Source organism: Gadus morhua, chromosome 6 (genome assembly GCF_902167405.1).
Source record: "Gadus morhua chromosome 6, gadMor3.0, whole genome shotgun sequence".
Classification (NCBI taxonomy): domain Eukaryota; kingdom Metazoa; phylum Chordata; class Actinopteri; order Gadiformes; family Gadidae; genus Gadus; species Gadus morhua.
Genome location: NC_044053.1, coordinates 23,970,954 through 23,992,312, shown reverse-complemented (window position 1 = coordinate 23,992,312; position 21,359 = coordinate 23,970,954). Strand labels below are relative to the sequence as shown.

General features: G+C 46.7%; 3 non-coding genes across 3 annotated transcripts; all 3 read right to left on the bottom strand.

Moving 5' to 3' along the window:
* Positions 1-154: 154 nt before the first annotated feature.
* trnam-cau (transfer RNA methionine (anticodon CAU)) lies at positions 155-226 on the bottom strand. The gene has a single exon. It is a non-coding gene; the product is annotated as a tRNA-Met (tRNA).
* Positions 227-5,404: 5,178 nt separating this feature from the next.
* trnam-cau (transfer RNA methionine (anticodon CAU)) lies at positions 5,405-5,476 on the bottom strand. Its single transcript has one exon. It is a non-coding gene; the product is annotated as a tRNA-Met (tRNA).
* Positions 5,477-16,679: 11,203 nt separating this feature from the next.
* On the bottom strand, positions 16,680-16,751 carry trnam-cau (transfer RNA methionine (anticodon CAU)). The gene has a single exon. It is a non-coding gene; the product is annotated as a tRNA-Met (tRNA).
* Between the last annotated feature and the right edge of the window lie 4,608 nt (positions 16,752-21,359).

Here is a 21,359-nt window from a genome sequence, read left to right as displayed (position 1 = left end):
TTATTCTTTGCAGTAAACATCTTTAAATTGCCATCACGGCTTCTGATGTGGGCAATACGTGTCGGGTAGTCCACACGTACTGCAGCAAGGGATACTTGGTTCTGATTGTAAATGCTATTCATTTTAAGACTGAAACATTGAAATGATCTGAATATAGCAGAGGATGGTTTCGATCCATCGACCTCTGGGTTATGGGCCCAGCACGCTTCCGCTGCGCCACTCTGCTTAACAATTACAAAATATAGATGCATCATCTAAACCCTAGCTCAATGCACATTGTTATTTTTTACGGTAAACAGCTTTAAATTGCCATTACGGCATCTGATGTGGGCAATACGTGCTGGGTAGTCCACACGTACTGCAGCACAGTATTTTTGATTCTGATTTTAAATGCTATTCATTTTAAGACTGACACAAAGATATGAATAGAGCAGAGGATGGTTTCGATCCATCGACCTCTGGGTTATGGGCACAGCACACTTCCGCTGCTCCACTCTGCTTCAAATCACCCCAGACGGGACTCGAACCCACAATCCCTGGATTAGGAGGCCAGTGACTTATCCATTAGGCCACTGGGGCACAAATGTGTCGACAACATGAGACTAGAACAAAGAAATGAACGACCAACCAAGCACTAGCAAGGTCTGAAATACATGAGAATAAGGTATAGGTATACTCGTTCTTTATTTTTCAATCCACCCCAGTCTCGCTACCAATCCCACGCTCAATCATCTTCGTAACGGATATTTGTTTTAAAATTATCGCTATGTATCACTAATATTGTGAGTGGAACACTTCATGCTATCTATTGAGGCTAGACTAAATATGTAATTGCAATTCATTTCATTGATTGATGCAATTTTAGGTAGTCCTACTAGCAGAGGATAGTTTCGATTCATCGACCTCTGGGTTATGGACCCAGCACTCTTCCGCTGCGCCATTCTGCTTAACAGTTACAATATATAGATGCATCATCTAAAACCTAGCTCAATGCACATTGTTATTTTTTATTTTTTAAACAGCTTTAAATTGCCATCACGGCATCTGATGTGGGCAATACGTGTTGGGTAGTCCACACGTACTGCAGCAAGGGATTCTTGATTCTGATTTTAAATGCTATTCATTTTAAGACTGAAACATTGAAAATAACTGATTATAGCAGATGATGGTTTCGATCCATCGACCTCTGGGTTATGGGCCCAGCACGCTTCCGCTGCGCCACTCTGCTTAACATCTACAAAATATAGATGCATCACCTAAACCCTAGCTCAATGCACATTGTTATTATTTATGGTAAACAGCTTTCAATTGCCATCACGGCATCTGATGTTGGCAATACGTGTTGGGTAGTCCACACGTACTGCAGCACAGGATTCTTGAATCTGATTTTAAATGCTATTCATTTTAAGACTGAATCATTGAAATGAACTGAATATAGCGGAGGATGGTTTCGATCCATCGACCTCTGGGTTATGGGCCCAGCACGCTTCCCCTGCGCCACTCTGCTGAATTTTTAAAAAATATAGGGTCAACATATAAACCCTGGCTCTTCGCGCATTGTTACTCTTTGCAGTAAACATCTTTAAATTGCCATCACGGCTTCTGATGTGGGCAATACGTGTCGGGTATTCACACGTACTGCAGCAAGGGATACTTGATTCTGATTGTAAATGCTATTCATCTTAAGACTGAAACATTGAAATGATCTGATTATAGCAGAGGATAGTTTCGATCCATCGACCTCTGGGTTATGGGCCCAGCACGCTTCCGCTGCGCCACTCTGCTTAACAATTACAAAATATAGATGCATCATCTAAACCCTAGCTCAATGCACATTGTTATTTTTTATGGTAAACAGCTTTAAATTGCCATCACGGCATCTGATGTGGGCAATACGTGCTGGGTAGTCCACACGTACTGCAGCACAGGATTTTTGATTCTGATTTTAAATGCTATTCATTTTAAGACTTTCACAAAGATATGAATAGAGCAGAGGATGATTTCGTACCACCGACCTCTGGGTTATGGCCCAGCACGCTTCAGCTGCGCCACCCTGCTTCAAATCACCCCAGACGGGACTCGTACCCACAATCCCTTGTTTAGGAGGCCGGTGCCTTATCCATTAGGCCACTAGGGCACACGTGAGTTTACAACATGAGACAAGAACAAAGAAATGAACGACCAACCAAGCACTAGCAATGTCTGAAATACATGAGAATAAGGTATAGGTATACTCGTTCTTTATTTTTCAATCCACCCCAGTCTCGCTACCAATCCCACGCTCAATCATCTTCGTAACGGATATTTGTTTTAAAATGATCGCTATGTATCACTAATATTGTGAGTAGAACACTTCATGCTATCTATTGAGGCTAGACTAAATATGTAATTGCAATACATTTCATTGATTGATTCAATTTTAGGTATACCTACTAGCAGACGATGGTTTCGATCCATCGACCTCTGGGTTATGAGCCCAGCACACTTCCGCTGCGCCACTCTGCTTAACAATTACAAAATATAGATGCATCATCTAAATCCTAGCTCAATGCACATTTTTGGGGTTTACCCCCGAGCTCAGGTCCATGAAAGCTAAAAACCGTCAACTTGAGCGACTTTATAAACGAACCGGTCTCACCATCCACAATGACATGTACACCTCCCACATTGCACAATATAAGGACCTCATATCCCTGACCAAATCCACCTACTACTCCGGCCTCATTTTAACCAATGAAGGTAACTCAAAAACCCTTTTCTCGGTTCTCAAAAAAATCCTCCACCCACCCAATTCTCTCCCCCCCCACTTGTACTCCACTGAATCCTGCAATTCCATCTTGGACTATTTCAATCTGAAAATCCACACCATTCATCAGCACCTACATCCCAATTCCCCCCTCTCTCCCCACCTGCACTTCCCCCTACTTGCCATCTCTTCGCCAGTTTTCTTCTCCCCACTGCCTCCGACCTCTCCGTTCTCATTCTCAAATCTAAGCCCACCACCTGCCAGCTTGATCCCCTCCCCACAACCCTAGTCAAATCCTGCCTCCCCTCCCTCCTCCCTCTCATCACCGCCATCATTCACTCCTCACTCTCATCTGGAATAGTCCCCTCACTTTTCAAAACTGCCGCTGTCACCCCCATATTAAAGAAACCCGGTTCAGACCCCAACAACTTCAGTAACCTCCGCCCCATCTCTAACCTACCATTCATTTCCAAAACCCTAGAAAAGATTGTCGCCTCCCAACTTCACTCCCACTTATCCCTCCACTCACTCTACGAGCCTTTCCAGTCCGGTTTCCGCCCCCGTCACAGCACAGAGACCGCCCTCATCAAAATCACTAACGATCTCCTCATTGCAGCTGACTCTGGTTCCTTCTCCATCCTCATCCTCCTCGATCTGAGTGCAGCGTTCGATACCATCTCACACCCCATCCTTCTCAGTAGACTCTCCTCGATTGGCCTCTCCCACACCCCCCTCAGTTGGTTCCACTCCTACCTCACAGGCCGCACCCAGTTCATCCAGCTTAAATCCTTCACCTCCAATCCCTCCCCAGTCACTACTGGTGTGCCCCAGGGATCTGTCCTGGGGCCTCTTCTATTCATCATCTATCTCCTCCCCCTCGGCCACATCCTCCGCAAATACAATATCCAGTTCCACTGCTTCGCGGATGACACCCAGCTCTACCTTTCCTGCAAACCCAATTCCTCACTCCCACCCCCCTCCCTCACCGACTGTCTCTCCGAAATAAAAACCTGGTTCACCTCAAACTTCCTTAAACTAAACTGCAATAAAACTGAAATGCTCCTCCTCGGCACTAAATCCACACTAGCGAAAGTCAATACCTTCTCTCTCACCATCGACAGCTCCTCAGTTTCCCCCTCCCCTCAGGTTAAGAGCTTGGGTGTCATCCTCGATAGCACACTTTCCTTCCATTCTCACATCAACACCATTACCCGCACTGCATATTTCCATCTCCGCAACATCAACAGACTCCGCCCCTCCCTCACCCCCCACACCACCGCCATCCTTGTTCACAGCCTCGTCACCTCCCGTCTGGACTACTGCAATTCTCTCCTCTTCGGCCTCCCCCACAAGTCCCTCCGCAAACTACAACTGGTCCATAACTCTGCCGCCCGCATCATCACAAAGACCCCCTCATACCATCACATCACCCCTGTCCTCCAGCAGCTCCACTGGCTGCCCGTAACCCACCGCATTAACTACAAACTCCTAGTGTTTACATTCATGGCCATCCACAACCTCGCCCCTCCCTACCTCTCTGATCTCCTGCACATTAACATCCCCACCCGTTCCCTTCGATCCTCCTCCTCCATCCACCTCTCTGTGCCCCCTGCCCGCCTCAGCACTATGGGGGGCAGAGCCTTCAGCGCTCTGCTCCCCAGCTCTGGAACTCTCTACCACCCGACCTCCGAAACTGTGACTCTCTCCCCATTTTCAAAGCACAACTAAAAACCCACCTGTTTCGGACTGCCTACTCTCTCTAACCTCCATGCTTCCTGCCATTCTGCCCTATGTATTTTAACTTATTATGTTGTCCTTTCTATGTCTATTTTATCACGTTTTTTGTATATTTCATTGTGTGTTTTATTGTGTGTGATGTACAGTGTCCTTGAGTGACCTGAAAGGCGCTTTTTATAAATAAAATGCATTATTATTATCATTACATTGTTATTTTTTATGGTAAACAGCTTTAAATTGCCATCACGGCATCTGATGTGGGCAATACGTGTTGGGTAGTCCACACGTACTGCAGCAAGGGATTCTTGATTCTGATTTTAAATGCTATTCATTTTAAGACTGAAACATTGAAAAAACTGATTATAGCAGATGATGGTTTCGATCCATCGACCTCTGGGTTATGGGCCTAGCACGCTTCCGCTGCGCCACTCCGCTTAACAGCTAAAAAATATAGATGCATCATCTAAACCCTAGATCAATGCACATTGTTATTTTTTATGATAAACAGCTTTAAATTGCCATCACGGCATCTGATGTTGGCAACACGTGTTGGGTAGTCCACACGTACTGCAGCACAGGATTCTTGAATCTGATTTTAAATGCTATTCATTTTAAGACTGAATCATTGAAATGAACTGAATATAGCAGAGGATGGTTTCGATCCATCGACCTCTGGGTTATGGGCCCAGCACACCTCCGCTGCGCCACTCTGCTGAATTTTTAAAAAATATAGGGTCAACATATAAACCCTGGCTCTTCGCGCATTGTTATTCTTTGCAGTAAACATCTTTAAATTGCCATCACGGCTTCTGATGTGGGCAATACGCGTCGGGTAGTCCACACGTACTGCAGCAAGGGATACTTGATTCTGATTGTAAATGCTATTCATTTTAAGACTGAAACATTGAAATGATCTGAATATAGCAGAGGATGGTTTCGATCCATCGACCTCTGGGTTATGGGCCCAGCACGCTTCCGCTGCGCCACTCTGCTTATCCATTACAAAATATAGATGCATCATCTAAACCCTAGCTCAATGCACATTGTTATTTTTTACGGTAAACAGCTTTAAATTGCCATCACGGCATCTGATGTGGGCAATACGTGCTGGGTAGTCCACATGTACTGCAGCACAGGATTTTTGATTCTGATTTTAAATGCTATTCATTTTAAGACTTTCACAAAGATATGAATAGAGCAGAAGATGGTTTCGAACCACCGACGTCTGGGTTATGGCCCAGCACGCTTCAGCGGCGCCACCCTGCTTCAAATCACCCCAGACGGGACTCGTACCCACAATCCCTTGTTTAGGAGGCCGGTGCCTTATCCATTAGGCCACTAGGGCACACGTGAGTTTACAACATGAGACAAGAACAAAGAAATGAACGACCAACCAAGCACTAGCAATGTCTGAAATACATGAGAATAAGGTATAGGTATACTCGTTCTTTATTTTTCAATCCACCCCAGTCTCGCTACCAATCCCACGCTCAATCATCTTCGTAACGGATATTTGTTTTAAAATGATCGCTATGTATCACTAATATTGTGAGTAGAACACTTCATGCTATCTATTGAGGCTAGACTAAATATGAAATTGCAATTCATTTCATTGATTGATGCAATTTTAGGTATACCTACTAGCAGAGGATGGTTTCGATCCATCGACCTCTGGGTTATGGGCCCAGCACACTTCCGCTGCGCCACTCTGCTTAACAATTACAAAAAATAGATGCATCATCTAAACCCTAGCTCAATGCACATTTTTGGGGTTTACCCCCGAGCTCAGGTCCATGAAAGCTAAAAACCGTCAACTTGAGCGACTTTATAAACGAACCGGTCTCACCATCCACAATGACATGTACACCTCCCACATTGCACAATATAAGGACCTCATATCCCTGACCAAATCCACCTACTACTCCGGCCTCATTTTAACCAATGAAGGTAACTCAAAAACCCTTTTCTCGGTTCTCAAAAAAATCCTCCACCCACCCAATTCTCTCCCCCCCCACTTGTACTCCACTGAATCCTGCAATTCCATCTTGGACTATTTCAATCTGAAAATCCACACCATTCATCAGCACCTACATCCCAATTCCCCCCTCTCTCCCCACCTGCACTTCCCCCTACTTGCCATCTCTTCGCCAGTTTTCTTCTCCCCACTGCCTCCGACCTCTCCGTTCTCATTCTCAAATCTAAGCCCACCACCTGCCAGCTTGATCCCCTCCCCACAACCCTAGTCAAATCCTGCCTCCCCTCCCTCCTCCCTCTCATCACCGCCATCATTCACTCCTCACTCTCATCTGGAATAGTCCCCTCACTTTTCAAAACTGCCGCTGTCACCCCCATATTAAAGAAACCCGGTTCAGACCCCAACAACTTCAGTAACCTCCACCCCATCTCTAACCTACCATTCATTTCCAAAACCCTAGAAAAGATTGTCGCCTCCCAACTTCACTCCCACTTATCCCTCCACTCACTCTACGAGCCTTTCCAGTCCGGTTTCCGCCCCCGTCACAGCACAGAGACCGCCCTCATCAAAATCACTAACGATCTCCTCATTGCAGCTGACTCTGGTTCCTTCTCCATCCTCATCCTCCTCGATCTGAGTGCAGCGTTCGACACCATCTCACACCCCATCCTTCTCAGTAGACTCTCCTCGATTGGCCTCTCCCACACCCCCCTCAGTTGGTTCCACTCCTACCTCACAGGCCGCACCCAGTTCATCCAGCTTAAATCCTTCACCTCCAATCCCTCCCCAGTCACTACTGGTGTGCCCCAGGGATCTGTCCTGGGGCCTCTTCTATTCATCATCTATCTCCTCCCCCTCGGCCACATCCTCCGCAAATACAATATCCAGTTCCACTGCTTCGCGGATGACACCCAGCTCTACCTTTCCTGCAAACCCAATTCCTCCCTCCCACCCCCCTCCCTCACCGACTGTCTCTCCGAAATAAAAACCTGGTTCACCTCAAACTTCCTTGAACTAAACTGCAATAAAACTGAAATGCTCCTCCTCGGCACTAAATCCACACTAGCGAAAGTCAATACCTTCTCTCTCACCATCGACAGCTCCTCAGTTTCCCCCTCCCCTCAGGTTAAGAGCTTGGGTGTCATCCTCGATAGCACACTTTCCTTCCATTCTCACATCAACACCATTACCTGCACTGCATATTTCCATCTCCGCAACATCAACAGACTCCGCCCCTCCCTCACCCCCCACACCACCGCCATCCTTGTTCACAGCCTCGTCACCTCCCGTCTGGACTACTGCAATTCTCTCCTCTTCGGCCTCCCCCACAAGTCCCTCCGCAAACTACAACTGGTCCATAACTCTGCCGCCCGCATCATCACAAAGACCCCCTCATACCATCACATCACCCCTGTCCTCCAGCAGCTCCACTGGCTCCCCGTAACCCACCGCATTAACTACAAACTCCTAGTGTTTACATTCATGGCCATCCACAACCTCGCCCCTCCCTACCTCTCTGATCTCCTGCACATTAACATCCCCACCCGTTCCCTTCGATCCTCCTCCTCCATCCACCTCTCTGTGCCCCCTGCCCGCCTCAGCACTATGGGGGGCAGAGCCTTCAGCGCTCTGCTCCCCAGCTCTGGAACTCTCTACCACCCGACCTCCGAAACTGTGACTCTCTCCCCATTTTCAAAGCACAACTAAAAACCCACCTGTTTCGGACTGCCTACTCTCTCTAACCTCCATGCTTCCTGCCATTCTGCCCTATGTATTTTAACTTATTATGTTGTCCTTTCTATGTCTATTTTATCACGTTTTTTGTATATTTCATTGTGTGTTTTATTGTGTGTGATGTACAGTGTCCTTGAGTGACCTGAAAGGCGCTTTTATAAATAAAATGCATTATTATTATCATTACATTGTTATTTTTTATGGTAAACAGCTTTAAATTGCCATCACGGCATCTGATGTGGGCAATACGTGTTGGGTAGTCCACACGTACTGCAGCAAGGGATTCTTGATTCTGATTTTAAATGCCATTCATTTTAAGACTGAAACATTGAAAATAACTGATTATAGCGGAGGATGGTTTCGATCCATCGACCTCTGGGTTATGGGCCCAGCACGCTTCTGCTGCGCCACTCTGCTTAACAGCTACAAAATATAGATGCATCATCTAAACCCTAGCTCAATGCACATTGTTATTTTTTATGGTAAACAGCTTTAAATTGCCATCACGGCATCTGATGTTGGCAATACGTGTTGGGTAGTCCACACGTACTGCAGCACAGGATTCTTGAATCTGATTTTAATTGCTATGCATTTTAAGACTGAATCATTGAAATGAACTGAATATAGCAGAGGATGGTTTCGATCCATCGACCTCTGGGTTATGGGCCCAGCACCCTTCTGCTACGCCACTCTGCTGAATTTTTAAAAAATATAGGGTCAACATCTAAACCCTGGCTCTTCGCGCATTGTTATTCTTTGCAGTAAACATCTTTAAATTGCCATCACGGCTTTTGATGTGGGCAATACGTGTCGGGTAGTCCACACGTACTGCAGCAAGGGATACTTCATTCTGATTGTAAATGCTATTCATTTTAAGACTGAAACATTGAAATGATCTGAATATAGCAGAGGATGGTTTCGATCCATCGACCTCTGGGTTATGGGCCCAGCACGCTCCCGCTACGCCACTCTGCTTAACATTTTCAAAATATAGATGCATCATCTAAACCCTAGCTCAATGCACATTGTTATTTTTTACGGTAAACAGCTTTAAATTGCCATCACGGCATCTGATGTGGGCAATACGTGCTGGGTAGTCCACACGTACTGCAGCACAGGATTCTTGATTCTGATTTTAAATGCTATTCATTTTAAGACTGACACAAAGATATGAATAGAGCAGATGATGGTTTCGAACCATCGACCTCTGGGTTATGGGCCCAGCACGCTTCAGCTGCGCCACTCTGCTTCAAATCACCCCAGACGGGACTCGAACCCACAATCCCTTGTTTAGGAGACCGGTGTTTTATTGTGCTTGGTTGGTCGTTCATTTCTTTGTTCTAGTCTCATGTTGTAAACTCACGTGTGCCCCAGTGGTCTAATGGATAAGTCACTGGCCTCCTAATCCAGGGGTTTCAATCCATCGACCTCTGGGTTATGGGCCCAGCACGCCACTCTGCTTCAAATCACCCCAGACGGGACTCGAACCCACAATCACTGCCTTATGAGGCCAGTGCCTTATCCATTAGGCCACTGGGGCACACATATGTTTACAACATGAGACTAGAACAAAGAAATGAACGACCAACCAAGCACTAGCAAGGTCTGAAGTACATGAGAATAAGGTATAGGTATACTCGTTCGTTATTTTTCAATCCACCCCAGTCTCGCTACCAATCCCACGCTCAATCATCTTCGTAACGGATATTTGTTTTAAAATGATCGCTATGTATCACTAATATTGTGAGTAGAACACTTCATGCTATCTATTGAGGCTAGACTAAATATGTAATTGCAATTCATTCATTGATTGATGCAATTTTATGTATTCCTATTAGCAGAGGATGGTTTCGATCCATCGACCTCTCGGTTATGGGCCCAGCACGCTTCCGCTGCGCCACTCTGCTTAATAGTTACATAATATAGATGCATCATCTAAACCCTAGCTCAATGCACATTGTTATTTTTTATGGTAAACAGCTTTAAATTGCCATCACGGCATCTGATGTGGGCAATACGTGTCGGGTAGTCCACACGTACTGCAGCAAGGGATTCTTGATTCTGAATGCTATTCGTTTTAAGACTGAAACATTGAAAATAACTGATTTTAGCAGAGGATGGATTCGATCCATCGACCTCAGGGTTATGGGCCCAGCACGCTTACGCTTCGCCACTCTGCTTCAAATCACCCCAGACGGGACGCGAACCCACTATCCCTGGCTTAGGAGGTCAGCGCCTTATCCATTAGGCCACTGGGGCACACGTGAATTTACAACATGAGACTAGAACAAAGAAATGAACGACCAACCAAGCACTAGCAAGGTCTGAAATACATGAGAATAAGGTATAGGTATACCCGTTCTTTATTTTTCAATCCACCCCAGTCTCGCTACCAATCCCACGCTCAATCATCTTCGTAACGGATATTTGTTTTAAAATGATTGCTATGTATCACTAATATTGTGAGTAGAACACTTCATGCTATCTATTGAGGCTAGACTAAATATGTAATGGCAAATCATTTCATTGATTGATGCAATTTTAGATATTCCTACTAGCAGATGATGGTTTCGATCCATCAACCTCTGTGTTATGGGCCCAGCACGCTTCCGCTGCGCCACTCTGCTTAACAGTTACAACATATAGATGCATCAAATAAACCCTAGCTCAATGCACATTGTTATTTTTTATGTGAAACAGCTTTAAATTGCTAAATTGCAACGAAAAAAGAGGAGATGTGACCCGGCCCGGAGGAAGCCCGGGGCCCCCGTCTGGAGCCAGGCCCAGACGGAGGGCTCGATGGCGAGCGCCTGGTGGCCGGGTTTGCCACGGAGCCCGGTCGGGCACAGCCCGAACAAACTACGTGGCACCCCCCCTCTCTTCATCCCATGGGCCCACCACCTGTGGGAAGACCCGTTGGGGTCGGGTGCGCAGCCACATGGGTGGCAGCGAAGGTCAGGGGTCTCGACGGACCAGACCCGGGCGGCAGAAGCTGGCTCTGGGGACGTGGAACGTCACCTCGCTGTGGGGAAAGGAACCGGAGCTTGTGAGGGAGGTGGAGCGCTATCAGTTAGATCTGGTGGGGCTTACCTCCACGCACAGTCTCAGCTCTGGTACCGTACTCCTGGATGAGGGTTGGACTCTATTCTTCTCCGGAGTTGCCGAGGGCGTGAGGCGCTGGGCGGGTGTGGGGATACTCATAAATACCCGGCTGAGCGCCGCGGTGTTGGAGTTTACCCCGGTAGACGAGAGGGTCGCCTCCCTGCGCCTAAGGGTTGTAGGGGGGAAAACTCTGACTGTTGTTTGTGCGTATGCACCAAACAGCAGCTCAGAGTACTCGGCCTTCTTGGAGACCCTGAATGGAGTCCTGTATGGGGCTCCAGTAGGGGACTCCGTAGTTCTGCTGGAAGACTTCAACGCCCACGTGGGCAATGATGGAGACACTTGGAGAGGCGTGGTGGGGAGGAACGGCCTCCCTGATCTAAACCCGAGCGGTCGTTTGTTATTGGACTTCTGTGCTAGTCATGGATTATCCATAACAAACACCATGTTCGAACATAAGGGTGCTCATAAGTGTACCTGGTACCAGAGTACCCTAGGCCGAAGATCGATGATCGATTTCGTGATCGTGTCATCTGATTTGAGGCCGCATGTTTTGGACACTCGGGTAAAGAGAGGGGCGGAACTGTCAACCGACCACCATCTGGTTGTGAGTTGGATCAGGGAATGGGGGAAATTTCCGGATAGACCTGGTAAGCCCAAACGAGTAGTGCGGGTGAACTGGGAACGTCTGGAGGAGGCCCCCGTCCTAGGTATCTTCAACTCACACCTCCGGCGGAGCTTTTCTGGCATTCCTGTGGAGGTTAGGGGCATTGAGCCGGAGTGGGCGGTGTTCAAAGCCTCCATTGCTGAAGCTGTGGTGGCTAGCTGTGGCCTCAGGGTCTTAGGCTCCTCAAGGGGCGGTAACCATCGGACACCGTGGTGGACACCGGTGGTCAGGGAAGCCGTCCGACTGAAGAAGGAGGCCTTCCGGGATATGATATCCTGGAGGACTCCTGACTCGGTTGCAGGGTACCGACAGGCTCGAAGGGCTGCAGCGGCTGCCGTGTCGGAGGCTAAGCAGCGGGTGTGGGAGAAGTTCGGAGAGGCCATGGAGAAGGACTTTCGGTCGGCACCAAAGTGTTTCTGGAAGACTATCCGGCACCTCAGGAGGGGGAAACGGGGAACCATCCAAGCTGTGTACAGTAAGGATGGGACTCTGTTGACCTCAACTGAGGAGGTCGTCGGACGTTGGAAGGAACACTTTGAGGAACTCCTGAATCCGAATAACACGCCCTCTATGTTGGAGGCAGAGCTCGAGGTTGATGGTGTTTCGTCGTCAATTTCCCTGGTGGAGGTCACTGAGGTAGTCAAACATCTCCGCAGTGGCAAAGCCCCAGGGATTGATGAGATCCAGCCAGAAACGCTAAAGGCTCTGGGTGTTGAGGGGCTGTCATGGTTGACACGCCTATTCAACATCGCGTGGGAGTCGGGTACAGTGCCAAAGGAGTGGCAAACCGGGGTGGTGGTTCCCCTGTTCAAAAAGGGGGACCAGAGAGTGTGTGCCAATTACCGGGGTATCACACTTCTCAGCCTCCCTGGTAAAGTCTACTCCAAGGTGCTGGAAAGGAGGGTTCGGCCGATCGTCGAACCTCAGATTGAAGAGGAACAATGCGGTTTTCGCCCCGGACGTGGAACTACGGACGAGCTCTTCACTCTCGCAAGGATCCTGGAGGGGGCCTGGGAGTATGCCCATCCGGTCTACATGTGTTTTATGGATCTGGAGAAGGCGTATGACCGGGTCCCCCGGGAGAAACTGCGGGAGGTGCTGCGGGAGTATGGGGTAAGGGGGTCTATCCTCAGGGCCATCCAATCTTTGTACTCCCAAAGCGAGAGCTGTGTTCGTGTTCTCGGCAGCCAGTCAGTTACGTTCTCAGTGGGTGCTGGTCTCCGCCAGGGCTGCGCCTTGTCACCAATCCTGTTTGTGATATACATGGACAGGATATCGAGGCGTAGTCGTGGTAGGGAGGGGTTGCAGTTCGGTGGTCTGAGGATCTCGTCACTGCTTTTTGCAGATGATGTGGTCCTCATTGGATCATCGGCCTGTGACCTTCAGCACTCACTGGATCGGCTGGCGGCCGAGTGTGAAGCGGCTGGGATGAGGATCAGCACCGCTAAATCTGAGGCCATGACTCTTAGCAGGAAACCGGTGGATTGCTTACTCCGGGTAGGAAAGGAGTCCTTAGCCCAAGTGAAGGAGTTCAAGTACCTCGGGGTCTTGTTCACGAGTGAGGGTACTATGGAGCGTGAGATTGGCCGGAGAATCGGAGCAGCGGGGGCGGTATTGCGTTAGCTTTACCGCACCGTTGTAGGCAAGGCAAGGCAAGGCAACTTTATTTATATAGCACTTTTCATACACAAGGCAGACTCAAAGTGCTTCACATATAAACATTGTCATACAATAAAATAATAGATAAGTAAAAGAAAAACATATGCAAAGAAATGGGTAAAATAGAAAAAGGCATTTTAGTATTAAAATAGAAAATAAAGGCAAAGTTAAAAAAGCTTTTTAGAAAGTGCAATGTATTTAAGATTTTAGCAGAAAGCTATAGCAAACATAAAAGTCTTCAGTCTTGTTTTAAAGGTGCTCAGAGTTGGGGCAAGTCTTAAATCCTCTGGGAGTTTATTCCAGCTATTTGTTGCATAGTAACTAAATCCTGCTTTCCCATGTTTTGTGTTTACTCTGGGGATAATTAACAGATTGGTCTCAGAGGATCTTAGTGGTCTAGAAGGCTGATGTAGTGGAAGCATATCAGTTAAATATTTTGGGCCTAAACCATGTAGGGATTTATAGGTTAGCAACATGATTTTAAAATCAATTCTCTGACCTACAGGAAGCCAATGTAACGATTTCAGAATTGGTGTAATATGATCAAATTTTTTGGTCTTTGTTAGAACTCTAGCAGCAGCATTCTGAACAAGCTGAAGCTTCCTCAGAGTTTGTTTTGGGAGACCTGTGAGGAGACCATTGCAGTAATCAAGCTTACTAGTGATAAAGGCATGTACAAGTTTTTGTAAGTCTTCGGTGGACATGAGCCCTCTAAGGCCCCGTCCACACGAAGCCGATTTCATGGCGAAACCGCAAAGGTCTTGTACGGTTCGGCCTTCCGTCCACACGAAGCCGGCGAATCCGCTGACCGAAACCGCAAACTTCTGAAACCACCCTCGGAGGTGGTTTCAAATCTATCCGGTTTCGTTTTGGTTTCGTGTGGACGCCTGAAACCGAATGAAACTGCAAACCATGACGTCATCGCCCCACCCCTCGACCTCCTAGCCAATGGCTCTTAAGCCCGCGGAGTCTCAGAAATCACAACAAAAAAGATGATGGCGGACTACAAGCTTGTAATCGTTCTGCAGCATATCATGTCCCTTGTTGGGTTGCTAAGCCATTATTTATTGAGAATCTAGTTCGCCATCGTAGAAGAGCTGTTTGTTTGTGTTGTTAGTGGTTCGGGGGGCAGCCTTTATGCGCATGCTCGCCTCTTCTTCTTCTGGATTTGTGTACCAGAAGCAGCGCCCCTTATGGGCCTGGAATGTTTACTACAGCGTTTCTACAGATCTATCCGGTTTCGCTTGGCTTCGTCTTTACGGAGATACTTCGAAACCGGATAGATCGAAACCGTAACGGTTTCGCCCGTTTCGGCTTCGTGTGGACGGGGCCTAAGTCTTGCTACATTTTTAAGGTGATAATATGCAGATTTTGTAAATGATTTGATGTGACTGTCAAAATGTAAATCTGAATCCATGATAACCCCTAGATTTCTGGCTTTGATTGAGGTTTTCAGGGACAGAGAGTGAAGGTGTTGGGTTACTTTAAGCCTTTCCGTTTTAGAACCAAATACAATTATCTCTGTTTTGTCCTCATTTAGTTGAAGGAAATTTCGGCACATCCATTCCTTCACTTGCTCAATGCACTGGCACAGCAGATCTATGGGCCGATAGTCATTTGCTGATAGCGATACATAGATTTGCGTGTCATCAGCATAGCAATGATGGTCAATATTGTTATTTTGCATGATTTGCCCTAGTGGGAGCATGTAGATGTTGAATAAAGAGGGTCCTAAGATCGAACCTTGTGGGACTCCACATGTCACGTTGGTTGATTCTGATACAAAGTCGCCAATGGAAACAAAGTAGTTCCTATTTTGTAGGTAGGACCTGAACCAATTTAAGACAGTGCCTGAAAGCCCCACCCAGTTTTCTAACCTTTCCAGAAGTAATGTATGGTCTACAGTGTCGAATGCAGCAGTGAGGTCAAGTAGCATTAGTATTGAGGTTTTGCCAGAGTCTGTGTTAAGACGGATGTCGTTTACAACTTTAATAAGGGCGGTCTCAGTGCTGTGCAGGGGTCGAAATCCTGATTGGAAGGTGTCATAGCAACCAGTTGATGCCAGGAAGTGATTTAGTTGCTGGAGGACAACTTTCTCAATGATTTTACTTATGAAGGGTAGATTTGATATTGGTCTGTAGTTGTTAATAATAGAGGCATCTAGGGTCCGCTTTTTTAAAAGGGGTTTAATAACTGCAGTTTTCAAAGCTTTTGGAGATTTGCCTGACTGGAGAGAGTTGTTAACTATCTGCAATATGTCTACTGCTAGGCAGTCGAAAACATTCTTAAAGAGGTTGGTAGGTATAGTATCAAGGCAACAGGTGGATGGCTTTAGTTGTGTCACAGTTTCCACAAGATTTTGAGAGTCTATAACATTAAAGCATGCCATCCTTGCCACGTAATTTTTGCCTCGTTGTAACGAAAAGAGAGCTGAGCCGCAAGGCAAAGCTCTCGATCTACCGGTCGATCTTCGTTCCTATCCTCACCTATGGTCATGAGGGCTGGGTGATGACCGAAAGGACGAGATCGCGGGTACAAGCGGCCGAGATGAGTATTCTCAGAAGGGTGGCTGGCGTCTCCCTTAGGGATAGGGTGAGAAGCTCAGCCATCCGTGAGGAACTCGGATTAGAGCCGCTGCTCCTTTGCTATGAAAGGAGTCAGCTGAGGTGGTTCGGGCATCTGGTAAGGATGCCCACTGGGCACCTTCCTTGGGAGGTGTTTCAGGCACGTCCAGTGGGGAGGAGACCTCGGGGAAGACCCAGGACTAGGTGGAGAGATTATATCTCAACACTGGCCTGGGAACGCCTCGGGATCCCCCCGTCAGAGCTGGTCAATGTGGCCCGTGAAAGGGAAGTCTGGGGCCCCCTGCTTGAGCTGCTCCCCCCGCGACCCGACCCCGGATAAGCGGATGACGATGAGGATGAGCTTTAAATTGCCATCACGGCATCTGATGTTGGCAATACGTGTTGGGTAGTCCACACATACTGCAGCACAGGATTCTTGAATCTGATTTTAAATGCTATTCATTTTAAGACTGAATCATTGAAATGAACTGAATATAGCAGAGGATGGTTTCGATCCATCGACCTCTGGGTTATGGGCCCAGCACGCTTCCGCTGCGCCACTCTGCTGAATTTTTAAAAAATATAGAGTCAACATCTAAACCCTGGCTCTTCGCGCATTGTTATTTTTTGTGGGATACATCTTTAAATTGCCATCACGGCTTCTGATGTGGGCAATATGTGTCGGGTAGTCCACACGTACTGCAGCAAGGGATTCTTGATTCTGATTGTAAATGCTATTCATTTTAAGACTGAAACATTGAAGAGATCTGAATATAGCAGAGGATGGTTTCGATCCATCGACATCTGGGTTATGGGCCCAGCACGCTTCCGCTGCGCCACTCTACTTAAAAGTTACAAAATATAGATGCATCATCTAAACCCTAGCTCAATGCACATTGTTATTTTTTATGGTAAACACCTTTAAATTGCCATCACGGCATCTGAGCCCTGTTTCAGGTAGCTGGTTTTGAGGCAACCCCGAGTTTGTTCGCTCTGAGTTAGTGGAAACTCTGGGTTTTCCGTTTCAGGTAGCAGGTTCAGCGCAACCGAGAGTTAGTTGCTGCGGCAACATACGCCGTGGGTCTAACCTGCTCGGGAGGTGGTTAGACCTACTCTGAGTTTGTTGTCTATAAGGCTGAAGGCAGCTCTCCGACAGAAGGAAGTGTTAGAAATGGCATGTCCTTTTCTACGAGAGCCTGTGGACGTAGAGGCTGCGATCCTCAGAAGGAATCTCCGTGAGGAACGATTATTAAGACCCCGGTTGGATATATACGATGGCTCATTGCATTCACTCAATAATAAAAATTTCACCAGGTTATCTCATAATTATGAGATAATTATCTCGTAATTATGAGATAGTATCTCGTAATTATGAGATAGTATCTCGTAATTATGAGATAATTATCTCGTAATTATGAGATAATTATCTCGTAATTATGAGATACTATCTCGTAATTATGAGATAGTAGAGAGTAGTGACGCTTGCACAGAAGCATACGGCCGACATCTTTCTTTATTCTGGTTGGAAATAGTAACATAGTTACGCCATTAAATGCGTTTATGGAAACATTTTTAGCGAGAAATGTGCATTTTACTTTCATAATGTTCGCTCGGTGAATGTGAAGGATGTTTGGTTTGATAGTTATGACGAAGAGGGAACGCTCCGTTCACTTGCATGGACAGAGTCTCTGGTTGCCAAGCAACCTCAACGTCTTGGCGGACTATTTCTCTGCTGATCAACGCTACGAATGCTGGAAACACACCAGACACACCATGTGAAGTTATTTAACCCGATTATTGTTATTTATATCCGAGATTATTTAATCTAACCCGATCCAAGCTCTATCATGCACCCAAACACGGCGGCGTTTGGGTTTCCTTCCTGGGACTCCTAAATCCAGCGCAGCCACAGGCGCGTAGCTGCGTACGTAGGACAATTTTTGACACAAAATGGTCAAGCAACATTTTAGCTGCGTGACATACGCACGTACATCTATATCACGAAAGCAACCCTCAGCAAGCCTTGCACTAGTGCAACTGCACGGTTGCCAGGTGAGACTGATGATGTCCAGCCCAAAAATGCTCAAAATCCACCTGGAAGCACCCAATCCCGCCCAATTTTAACTAAATTCTATTGCTTTCTATGGCCAGAAATCTGCAGAAAAACCCACCCAAATACCCTTTTTACCCATTTTTACCCGCAGACCAACCCAGTCGCCAAGAAAAAACGTATACGGTGTACGTTTCCATGAACACTGGATACGTAGCATTTCAACGTAAAAAATAGCGTGTTATACCTACAGTATCCACGTGTGCCGCTGTGGAGGCGGGTTTCGGGGTTTGGGTTTCACGGCTTTCGCGGCAAATTGTGGACACGATTGTTTAGGGGGGGGGGGGGGGGGGGGGGGGGGGCTGTGTAGGGGGGGGGGGGGGGGGGGGGGGGGGGGGGGGGACACGTTTGTTGAGGGGGGGGGGGACACACGATTGTAGGGGGGGGGGGGGGAGACACGTTTGTTGAGGGGGGGGGGGGACACACGATTGTGGGGGGGGGGGGGGGGGGGACACGTTTGTTGAGGGGGGGGAGACACGTTTGTAGGGGGGGGGCACGCTCGACAACGAGAGTTGGTTTTTATTGAACGCTCGACAACGAGAGTTGGTTTTTATTGAACGAGACTGCAACACGGAACAGCTGCACGAAACGATGGTCACGTCACTCTCGGTGACGGTTTCGACAATAATGAACACACGAACAATGTTAATAGAACAACAGACAACCACATAACATCCCGAACCCATTAACCCCACTTAATCCTAACAACAAAACAAGTTAACAAAAGCCCCATTTGTCAACTGAGAACCCCAATTCCCAGAATCCCCCGCGGCTCCGGAACACGGCGTAGCTTATATTAATCTTTATCATCTGAATGGGAAATGCAATATTTTAGGACAGATACACCATTAAACGCGTTTCTAATGACATTTCTAGCGAGAAATGTACATTTTCCTCACATAATCTTCAGTCAGTGAATGTGTATGATCTTTATTAATCTTTATTATCTGAATGGGAAATGCAATATTTTAGGACCGATTCACCGTTAAACGTGTTTCTAATAACATTTCTAGCGAGAAATATACTTTTTACTTGCATAATCTTCAGTCAGTGATTGTGTCTGATCTTTAGTTTTATAGTTATTAGGATTTGATCGGCTCGCTCGCATGTTTCAACGACGTCAGGTTGCTTTCGCTAAACTAGCAGCTCACGTGCTTCCTGCGTTTGTCTTATTAAACTGTTACTTTATGTAACTTTTAATGATATCATCTTGTTAGAAACACGTATATCTGAGAGCCAACCCAGTCGCCAAAAGCATACCTACGTTGACAGTGTACGTTCGTGAACACTGGATTACGTCGCATTTCAACATAAAATAGCGTGTTATACACACACACACACACACACACGCACGCACACGCACAGACACACACACACAAGCACACACACGCACGCACAGACACACAGACACACACACACACACACACGCACACACGCACACGGTGCATTTCGCTGCTAAAACAACAACAAAAAAATATTCCCTCAAATATTATTACTTTTAAAACGTTGGCAGAAATGGCCAATAATATCATTTTTTATTTGGGATGCTTCTAGGACATTTTGGGTGGATTTTGAACGGTATGTGGGGGGCACATTTTTTGCAGGACCTGGCAACCCTGCGCTGTTGCCCGAGATCTAGATCCACCCCGGCGTGGTGCCGTCTCCTTTTGACCTTTTGACCCCAGACTTCTGGGGGAATAGCTGAATCAATTCATTAGTCAATCAGAAGCATGTAAATATCTTCCCGGTGGCGTAAGAGGACGACCAAGGTGTCCTTCAACATCTAGGCGATTGCAACGGTGCCACACATGAGCATATTCGAACATGTTTAATGGTAGTAATTAGCTGTTGAAATTGGAGGCCTTAATCAATACTGAGCAGCTATTGATTTGCTTCCCGATAAAGATTTGTCACAAATGACATGTTATTTAGCATCTACACGTTGAGCTGAGTCCAATGACACCAAGAACGACACTCTAGCTCAGTCATACTCAAGTAGCGGCCCGCGGGCCTTTTGTGGCCCGCAGGGTGTCTATTAATGGCCCTCGAGCTGTTTTGAAAAGTTTTTTTAATTATAAAAAAAAAAAAAAAAAAAAAAATCGTGCTGGGCGCTCTTATTTTGAAAGACCGACAGACCGCTCCAGCCCTCCCAAACTCGAGGCAGACAGTCCATCTCAGCAGCAGTCAAGGCCGATTTAGGGTCGTTTTAGACGCAGAGACATAAGCACGTAATTTACACAAGGGACTTGTTTTAGACAAGTTTTGATTTACGGTTCCTTTAAGGTTCCTTAAGGATTGCGCGTGTTGCAAGGGGATTCTCCGCCAGAACAGTAGGGGGAGCAACGAACAAATCTGTGGGCGTGGAAGTGGAAATCGCTGGCTTGTTTATATTTAGAATTATTATAATTCGTTCTTGTGTTTTCTTCTTCTCCTTCTTCAAAATTCTTCATTCGCTTCTGTCACGGCCTTTTAAAAATTGAGCTATTATGCTGTAAAACCGGAAATGTGAGACTCCGGAAAGGATTTGGTTAGCTGGCCAATCACAGTCTTTGCGAGCTGCGTAGGGCCGTAGTGTTTTAGTCGCATAGTCAGGAATTTTGGCCGACGCACTTAAGCACGTAAGGGGGGATATTTTACCGCGCAAGGGGGGGTTATGTATCTTACGTGCTTACGCATTACGTCTAAAACAGAGCATATATCGGCCTCAGTCACACGTATACCGACCGGCCCCTTGAGTCACTGAAAAAAAAATGTGTGGCCCCTCATTATTTCTACTTGAGTACCCCTGCTCTAGCTTATGGTAACATGTATTTTACATGGTACACCTAGGTCTAGGACATGATCTCGGTGTAGCAAGAGGCCGAGCTTGATCTCATTGGACTCAACTTAACGTGTAGATGCTAATTAACATGTAATTTGTCAAAAATCTCCATCGGGAAGCAAATCTATAGCTGGTCATTATTGATAAAGGCCTCCAAAATCGACAGCTAATTACTACCCCGAAACATATTCAAATATGATCATGTGTGGCACCAGTGGTGTAGTCTATTTTATTGCAGTGGGTA